Source organism: Hyaena hyaena, unplaced genomic scaffold, assembly GCF_003009895.1.
Source record: "Hyaena hyaena isolate Hyena2069 unplaced genomic scaffold, ASM300989v1 scaffold_315, whole genome shotgun sequence".
In the NCBI taxonomy this organism is placed as follows: Eukaryota; Metazoa; Chordata; class Mammalia; order Carnivora; family Hyaenidae; genus Hyaena; species Hyaena hyaena.
The window spans coordinates 229036-238864 of record NW_024080948.1 but is presented as its reverse complement, the minus strand read 5'-3'; positions in this window follow the sequence as shown (position 1 = coordinate 238864).

Sequence of the window (9829 nt, the reverse complement as noted above, 5' to 3'; positions counted from 1 at the left end):
GAACACAAAAGGATGTTCACTCTTGCCACTCCTATTCAATATTATCCAGAAAGTTCTAACTAATGCAACAAGGCCAGGGAATGAAGAAGGCATATGAATTGGAAAAGAAGAAACAAAATTGTCTCTATGAGTAGCCAAAAATGATTGTCTATGTAGAAAATTCTATTTCATCTACAAAAAAGCTCCTAGAGAGGTGCCTGGATGGCTGTCAGTTGAGCATCGAGCTCTTGATTTGGCTCAGGTCATGATCTCACAGTTTGTGGCTTCAAGCCCTGTGTTGGGCTCTGGGCTATCAGCGCTATCAGCGCAGAGCCCGCTAGGGATTCTCTCACCCCCACCACAAAATAAATAAATAAACTTAAAAAAAAAAGAAAAGCTCCTACAACTAGTTAATGAGTTGGCAAAGTCACAGGATACAAAGTCATAATATAAAAGTCAATTGTGTTTCTATATCTTGGCAACAAGCAATGGAAAAATAAAATCAAATAAACAATATAGGGGCGCCAGGTGGCTCAGCTGGTTAAATATCCTACTCTTGATTTCTGCTGGGGTCGTGATCTCATGGTTCTTGAATTTGAGCCCCAGATCAGGCTCCATGCTGGCAGTGCAGAGCCTGCTTGGGATTCTTTTTCTCTGCCTCTCCCTCCATTCATGCTTGCACTCTCTCTCTCTCTCAAAAATAAACAAATAAACTTAATAAATAAATAAATATTTGGGGAAAAGCACCTAAAATATACAAACAATATAGTTTATACTTGCACCAAAATAATGATATATGTAGGGATAAGTAGAACAAAATATATGATGGATCTTTATGCTGAAAACTATAATATACCAATGAAGGAAATCAAAGAAGACCCCAAAAAATGGAGCAACAGAACATGTTCACTGATTAGCAGGCTCAGTTCTGTTAGAGTGCCAACTCTCTCCAAATTGCAACACAGATTCAACACAATCCCAATCAAATCCCAGCAGGGGATTTTTATAGATATCAACAAGTTGATCCTAATATTTATATGGAAAGGCAAAAGGACTGGAAAGCGAAGACACTTTTGGAAAAGTAGAACAATGTTGGAGAACTCACACTGATTTCAAGACTTACTACACTTATACACTAATAAAAGCAGTGTGGAGTTGGCAAAGGGATTGACATGCGAATCGATGGAACAGAATAGAGAGTCCAGAAAGAGACTGACACAAATATGCCCAATTGATTTTTTTTACAAAAGTGCAATGGGGAAAGATGGTCTTTTCAACTAGAGTAATTGGACAATTATAAAAATGTAAACCTCGGCCTGCACCTTACACTTTTTATTTTAAAAATTCAGTTGAAATGGATCATAGACCTAAATGGAAACCCATGGAACTTTTAGAAGAAAGCAAAGGAGAAAAATCATTGTCACCTTAGACAGAATTCTAAAATGCAATACCGAAGTGAAATTCATAAAAGGAATACTTGATAAATCTGACTGTAGGGATAGAGAAAACATCAGTGCTGCAGGACTTACATAAGGAGGGATTTTTACTACAAAGGGGTAACACATGGACATTTTTAGGGAATGACAAACTATTCTGTATTTTGACTGTGGTGTTTATATGACTGTGTACTTGTCGAAACGCAGGGAACTCTACACCAAAAAGTGAATTTTACTTATGTAAATTATAATTAAGTTATCTAAATATATAACTATCTATATATGATTTTTTTAAAAAGTTTTTCTCCTCAAATTAGTATCAAGTCACATCTAACAGATTCTGTATTTGTACAATTATTTTGCTTGAGCCCAAGATTAGGACTGCCATAATCCCTGTTAACTTTTCACTTCCTCTCATTCCATAGAACCTGAAATTTCATCATTGGCAATTTATTCTTTTTGACTAGGTATTGTTTCTGTCTCAAGAAGGTCCAGCTCCTATTATTGGGAGTGGAAAAATAACACACTACCTGCCATTGGCACTTTAGCAGGGGTCCATTCACTGGGCTAACCAGCTGTCATTGTGGATGGCAGTGAGCAGGTCTCCGAGGGGCAGGGACACAGGATAAATGGGCTCTCATAGGAGGAAAGGGAGAGAAAGGTCTGCAGCATAGCACAGCCACAGGGCACGAGAGGCTGGAGGTGGTGGCGGGAGGGTAGTGATCAGGGAGAAGAGATGAGAGCATGCCAGGAGCACACTGTGCTGACTTCACAGCTTTGCCTCTGGCTGGCTCTGGGTTTCAGCCAGTGTCTTCCCTGAGCTTTCATTTTTTTCTCTTCTGAGCCTGTCAAGTCTCTGCTCACATCTGTCCCATAGTGTAAACAAGATCCTCTTCCTTTGCCTCCATTTATTCAACAATTGTCATAACTGAGTCAGATAACACTCCCTTCTATTTGAACAGCACTAAAGCCCTTTTATAACTACTTATCTCTTTTGATCCAAGAAAAGGAGAATTAGCTCTGATTTCCGAGAAGGAAATAAAGCCTCAGAAAGGTTAAGTGATTTTTACCCAGTTAGTGATTTCCTACAGAGGCCTGGATTCTCTCCATTATCTATACTCTGCTGCCCCCTACTGTGCTTAAATTGCAAGGACACACAACACACAGTTGTTACAATCTGAGAGTTTATATTTGTTAATTTAACAAATATTTATTGAGATCTTACTATGTGCCAGAAAAAAAGACAGACATGGTTCTTGTGCATGTGGAGCTTATGATATAGAGGTGGAGATTGAATTACACAAATAATAATACAGTTACAATTTGGATAAGTACTATGAAGTACAAGGTGCTGTAGCGGCATATAAACTAGGGGGTGTAGCCTAGTAGGAGGATTAGGGAAATCTTCATGAAGTGTAATCCATAGGAACTGATTATTCATTGGCTATAGGGGAGGTATTTCAGGTGCCTCTCAGGTCTCTGGCATGAGCTGGGCAGATGGAGTACTGTTACTAAGTTGGGGAAGCCTAGAGAAGGGTGGGCTTTTGCATGGAAAGAACATGAGCTTGGCTTTGGCCTTTTGCAGTTTGGAAACCCTGTGAGACATTCAGGTATAGATGTGGAATAAGCAAATGGTATTTGAAATTGTGGTAATGGATGAAAACTCTTAGTAAGAAAAGAACAGAAAGGTAAGAGGGCTTATGACTACTGTGACAAACTCATGGGTTTAAAAGTCCAGTTGCTAGGGGCACCTGGGTGGCTCAGTCAGTTAAGCATTTGACTCTTGATCTCAGCTCAGGTCTTGATCTCAGGGTGCTGAGTTCAAGCCCCCATTGGGCTCCATGCTGGGTGATTTTATTTTTTACTGAAAAAAATAAAAATAAACTACAACAAATATATTGGGGCGCCTGTGTGGTTCAGTTGGTTGAGCATCTGACTCTTGATTTTGGCTCAGGGTCATGGGATTGAGCACTGCCTCAGGTTCCACGCTGAGTATGGAGCCAGCTTGGGATTCTCTCTCTTTCCCTCTGCCCCATCTCCCCCACTCACACACACATATACATATTTCCTCTCTCTCTCTCTCTCTCAAATTAAAAAAAAAAAAAATGTTCTTAAGTCCAGTTGGAGGAGATGGAATGAGATCAGGAAGCTTGGGATGAGGAGCCAGAGAGGCAGGAAGGAAAATTACGAGAGCATGATAGTGTCAAAGCCAAGGGGAGCATGTGTTTCAAGAGGGAGACTGTCCACTGTGGTAGAAGTTATGAAAAAATCAAGCAGAATTTATTTACCTGTCTGGCCTGGTGGAATTGAGGCCCAGTTTCAGAGGCCTGGGGTTTGAGAGGACCAGGCCAGGCTCTCCTAGAAAACCCTCCAGAGGCCACCATAGTGTGTTGCCTTAGATCTATGGTCCTTATACTCTTTTTTGCACATACCACCCAAAATTATTTTGATAAATGATGTCACCCTATAATGAAAAGATGTTTTCCTGAAACTGATATTTTTAATTGTCCCTTTGTCCACCTCCAGGATTTTTTTATTCCCCCAGGCAACGTACCCTAGTAAGATTCAGGGCGGGGCAGGGATACACCTTTCTTATGAAAACTAGCAGAACTATGATTAAGGAGGAAAAGCCAGCTCAAAGCCTCATTCTCAGGAACACTCTCAGGTAGAGTACATATGGAAGTTGGGGATATAGAAATTAATTCCCTTAAAACTACCAGTACATGACTATCTCTTGGGAAATTTTCATGTATCATAGGGGTATTACATACCTCTACTTGAAAGCCAGATTTGCAAAGTATTAGGGACAATCAAAACTACTAGTCAGTTCTTGGAACCTGGGACTGACTGCTGGGGCCAGCTGGCCCTGATGAAATCAGAACCCCATTTTATTTTATTTATTTCTTTGTTTACACACCCCTATTTTATTATTATTTTAATGTTAATTTCTTTTTTTGAGAGAGAGAGAGTATGAACAGGGGAGGGGCAGAGAGAGAGAGGGAGACACAGAATCTGAAGTAGGTTCCAGGCTCTGAGCTGTCAGCACAGAGCCCGAGGCAGGGCTCTAACCCACGAATGGTGAGATCATGACCTGAGCCGAAGTTAGACGCTCAACCTACTGAGGCACCCACGCATCCCTACAGACTTCCATTTTAAGTGTCTGAAGTTTATAAGGTGATTCAGAGATACATGTAGGCAGTTTTGGGGGATCCTTCAAGGGCTTTCAGGCTCAGGCATTTTCCACCACTCCAGGGGACCATCTGAAACTGTAACATGGCTCCTAGAAACAAGAGCCAGCCATCAGGGCCTGCTGGCCTCAGTGCAATTACAGTCCAACCAGATTTAGCAACACAAAGGTGAGGTGTGACTGCAAAGAAATATGACTGATTATGACCCAAACTTATTATTATTGATTATAATCACTAATTATGACCCAAACTTATCCACTCCAACTCATTCATTCTCTCAAATCTCAGGGGCTAGGGTTACCAAAAAATCATAGGCCACAGGTCAAGCCCTGGAGAAGCTCAGGGAGAGAGACTTTTATTATTATTATTATTATTATTATTATTATTATTTTAAGACTTTATTTTTAGGAGCTCAGTTGGTTAGGTGTCCAACTCTTGGTTTTGGCTCAGGTCATGATTTCACACTCTGTGCTAGGCATGGAACCTGCTTGGGATCCATCCTCTCTCTCCCTCTCTCTCTGCCCTTCTCCCCTCAAAATAAATAAGTAAACATTTTTTTAAAGATTTTTTTAAAGTTCATTTATTTCTTTTGAGAGAGAGAGAGCACAAGCAGGGGAGGGACAGAGAGAGAGGGAGAGAGAATCCCAAGCAGGCCTTGTACTGTCAGTGCAGAGCCAGATGCGGGGCTTGAACACATAAACCACAAGATCAAGATCATGACCTGAGCCAAAACCAAGAGTCAGACACTTAACCAACTGAGTCACCCAGGCACTCCCAAAAAGAGATTTTATTTTTAAGTAATCTCTATACCCAATGTGGTGCTCCAACCCACAACCTCAAGATGAAGAGTCACACCTCCACCTACTGAGCCAGCCAGTCTCTCCTCAGGGAGAGAGACTTGTAAATACTTATAATACACTGTAAAGAAGAGTGCTTAAGGCTCTGTGCAAGGGCTGGGGGGAACACTGAAGAAGGAATGTCTTGGGTGAGAGGGTTCAAGGAAAGCTTCCCCAAACAGGTCACATTTGAGTTATTTCTTGACAGGCATGTAGTACATCAAGATAGAAAGAGATGGTGGTAGAAAGGTGGTTCGGGCAGAAAGAGCAACATGCCCCTCTTGAAGCCAGTGTGGAAGTGGCATTTGACCTCAGCAGTCACCCAGGACTCACTCTTAGAAAGGCTCCTACCCATGTTCCAATGCTGTGCTGTCACTATCTTGGGATTCTTAATATTTTTTTTATCCAAAGGCCCTGCATTTTCATTTTGCAATGGGTCCCGCCAATTATGTAGCATGTGCTGCAAGGGGACCAGACGAAAGCAGGGAGACCTGTTGAGAAGCTATTCCTGTCGTCCGAGTAAGAGATAATGAGTGGCTAAATTAAGATCTTGTCACAACAGCAATACAGATCCACATTGTTCTGTTCAACACCTACCTAGTGTTCCTCTGTTTAGATGTAGCAGTGTCTCCAATTGGAAAATATTTAGGTTGATTTTGATCTTTTGTAATTACAAAGACTACTGGAATGAATAATTTTTCACATTTGTCTTTGTTCATGTGTAAGGATTATCTATCTAGGATAAATTCTCAAAATTAGAATGGATGGGCCAAAGGTATGCTCATTTTCAAGGTTGACAGGCATCGCTAATTTGTGCTCCAAAGAAAGCATACCAATTTATATCCCTTCCAACAGTACTTTTATTATACCCTCGTTAACACTCTGTAACATCCAACTTTTTGATATTTGCAGTCTTGTCAGTGAGAAAGCAAGAGCTCATTGTTCTAATTTGCCTTTCTTCAATTACAAATGAGGTTGGTTATGGGCACCTGGGTGGTTCAGTCATTAAGCATTTGGCTTTGGCTCAGGTCATGATCTCACCATTCCTGAACTCAAGCCCCACTTTGGGTGAGCACAAGCCCTGTTTGGGGGAGCATGAGCCCCGTTTTGGGTGAAACACGAGCCCTGGGTGAGCGCCACTTCTCTCTCTCTCTCTCTGCCCCTCGCTCACTTGTGCCTTCTCTCTCTCAAAAAAAAAATGAGGTTGGTTATTTTTTTAAATGGTAGATTATAACTCCATTTATATTTCTGTTAACATTAAGCACATTTTGTCCCTTGCCAATTTTGAACTCGGTTATAGGTCCTTTTCTTATCGGTTTCCTTTTCTTTTTTAAATGTTTATTTTGAGAGAGAGGTTATACATGTGAGTGGGGGATGGGCAGAGAGAGAGAGAGAAAGAGAGGATCCCAAGCAGACTCTATGCTGTTAGCACAAAGCCCAACGTGAGACTCAAACTCACAAACCAAACCGTGAAATCATGACCTGAACTGAAATCAAGAGTCAGACTCTCAATCAACTGAGCCACCCAGGTGCCACCCAGTACTATAAGAAAATAGTATTATATTTTCTTATAATACTATTAAGAAAATTAATAGTATTATATATTACCTAGTTTATTCTTTGTTTAGATATTTTATTACTATGTATAGTAATTATATATAGCAATATATATTAATTTTTATGTATAGAAATACATTATGGCAATTAGCATATAGTAACTTTATTACTATATTCTGCTATATATATTATATATAAATATATATAATTTTAATATAATATATATTTATATTTATATATAATATGTATATAAATTTTTTGCCATAGAGATTAAGGTCTAAAATTTTGAAACTGCCCACCTAAATGAACTGCTTTTGCTTCTATCATATTACAATATATGCCTTCTTTTCAGGGAAAGGCCTTTAGAGACTATACACTTACTTTTTATTTTTATTTATTTTTATTTTTTTATACACTTACTTTTTTAAAAGTTCAACTTGTATTTGCTTATCTTTTGAATAGATAAAAAACATCCACATAGTTAAAAAATCAAAGGACACAAAAATGTAGGCAGTGGAAAATTTCCCTGTCATCCTGTCCCCCAGCCACATAGTTCCTCTCCAGGAAGGCAATTATTGTTATCAGCACCCTGGGAATCCTTCCATATTTTACATGTAAGCAAGCAAGTGCACACACACACACACACACACACACACACACACTTTATTCCCCACTCTCACACAAATAGTAGCATACTCTAGCCTGTATTCTGAACTTTGCTTTTTTTTTTCTTCATTTAACATCGCATTTTAGAAATAATTTCCTATTAGTTCATAAAATATTTCATTTTTGGGGGTTCCTGGGTGGCTCAGTTGGTTAAGCTTCCAACTTTGGCTCAGGTCATGATCTCACAGTTCATGGGTTTGAGCCCCACGTTGGGCTCTGTGCTGTCAGCTCAGACAGAGCCTGGAGCCTGCTTCAGATTCTGTGTCTCCCTCTCTCTCTGCCCTCCCCCCACTAATTCTCTCTCTCTCTCAAAAATAAATAAAATTTTTTAAAACTTAAAAAATAGTAATAATTCATTTTTTAAAAGTGGCCTCATTTAAAGTGTTTCATTGAATGTCATCACTATAAATATGTTTGTGAGTGGAAAATACCCCTAAGTCATTCGTTTCGAGGCTGGATGTGAGACAGAGGAAGGGAATTGAACTGGGCCTTCCCTACATCCTGAACAATCAGAGCTTTTTCCTTCCCTGCTACCACCCTCCCTTCTCTGCCAGTTAAAACTTCACAGTCTTTGTTGCTTATGGGTGGTAATGTGCAGCGTATATTGCAGATAAAAAAATGCATTTAAAAAACACGATCTGTTTACGTAGGCTCATCTCAAATGCCACTTCCTTTCTGAAGTCTTCCTTGAGCTCTGTGATTTTCCCCACCCAGATTTGCTCCCTTCTGAAATCCTATAGAATGTTGTAATGTGTCGTGGTTATTTGTCACCATCTTTCTGGCTATATGTGCTCACGTCTCACCTCTTTTACCTGAACATTGTCTCACTCACCACAGTACCTTCCAGAATGGCTGCTTAGTAATGTTTATAGAATTCTTGAGGTAATTAATAAATGGGAAGTAGAAGGAATTAAGGACACAAGCTTTAGCATCAGACACTTGGGTTTTTTTCCAGTTTTGCTCTTTTCTAGGTGTGTCATTGGGTAAATCACTCTTCTCACCCTTTCCTTAGAATCCACCTCATAGGATGGTTGTGAGGATTAAGTGACATAATGAAGACAAATTGTGTTGCACATATAAGCCCTCATTACATTTTAGATGCCAACAGTGGGAGTTGAGAGAAAGGAGAGAGGTCAAGGCGATTTCCTGACCTAGATGTGCTCTCCGGCCTTCTGTCTCTAGTTTCTTTTGGATCCTAAATGAGGATATCACTCTTCTCTATTCCTGTGCTTTCTTTTTTTCTTTATCTTTTGGGTAAATTTGTCTGGCTTCAGGCCTGGGGCACTCCGGCTCCAAGGGCTGTCCAGTGCTGCAGACTCATGATCTCTAAACTGTTTCCCACCTCTAGGAGAACCAAAGATCTCTACCCTAGAGATAGAGAGTTGAGCTAGCAGGTCAGTTTCTTCCTAACCTATGTTAAAGAAGAAAATATTCAATGATACTTGTTAAATCATGGTAAGGAAGACTTTATTGTGGGAAGAGGAGGATCACCATGGGTATAGGGTCCACTACAATGGAATTTTGCAGTGGGGCAGAGAAATTAGACTCAATTCTGAATAATAGCATGGGCAAAGGGGGGGATCTATAGTCAAGGAACAGGATGAGTAATAGAAAATTACTAAGAAAAAACATCAGGGGAGAGGAGGATTCTTGCTAAATGGACCTAACGGGATTTTTGCCAAAGACAGGCCAGGGTGACCAGACATCATCTGGGAGATGGTGGAGGAAGAGGGACCTGATCACATATCAAGGTTATCAGATATCAAAGGGGGAGGGGTTCCAGTTAAATTGACTTAGCAGGGTTCTTGCTAAAACTAGATTTTTACAAGGAAGTGCAAAGATGGGCCCAGGAGAAGGTTTAGAACCCTGACTAAAGTTTGGTCAAGCAAAGAATCGTTGTCATTGAATGGAAGGCATTCTGGTATTGGCAACAAGAAGCCAATGTGATCCAGAAACATAAACAAGGTTCCACGGGAGCATAAAGAGCACGGTGTCTCGGAGCTTGAGGACCTTTGGTTCAGTTCTCAACTTACGTTGCCTTGTCACAACAGCCTTATCATTCACTTCCCTCGTACATGAGGACTGTTATAAGGAAAGCATCCTCCACAAGGTGGACGAAAAGCAAGTAACCAACAATTGCAAATTCCCCTCTAATCTCTTCTCCACA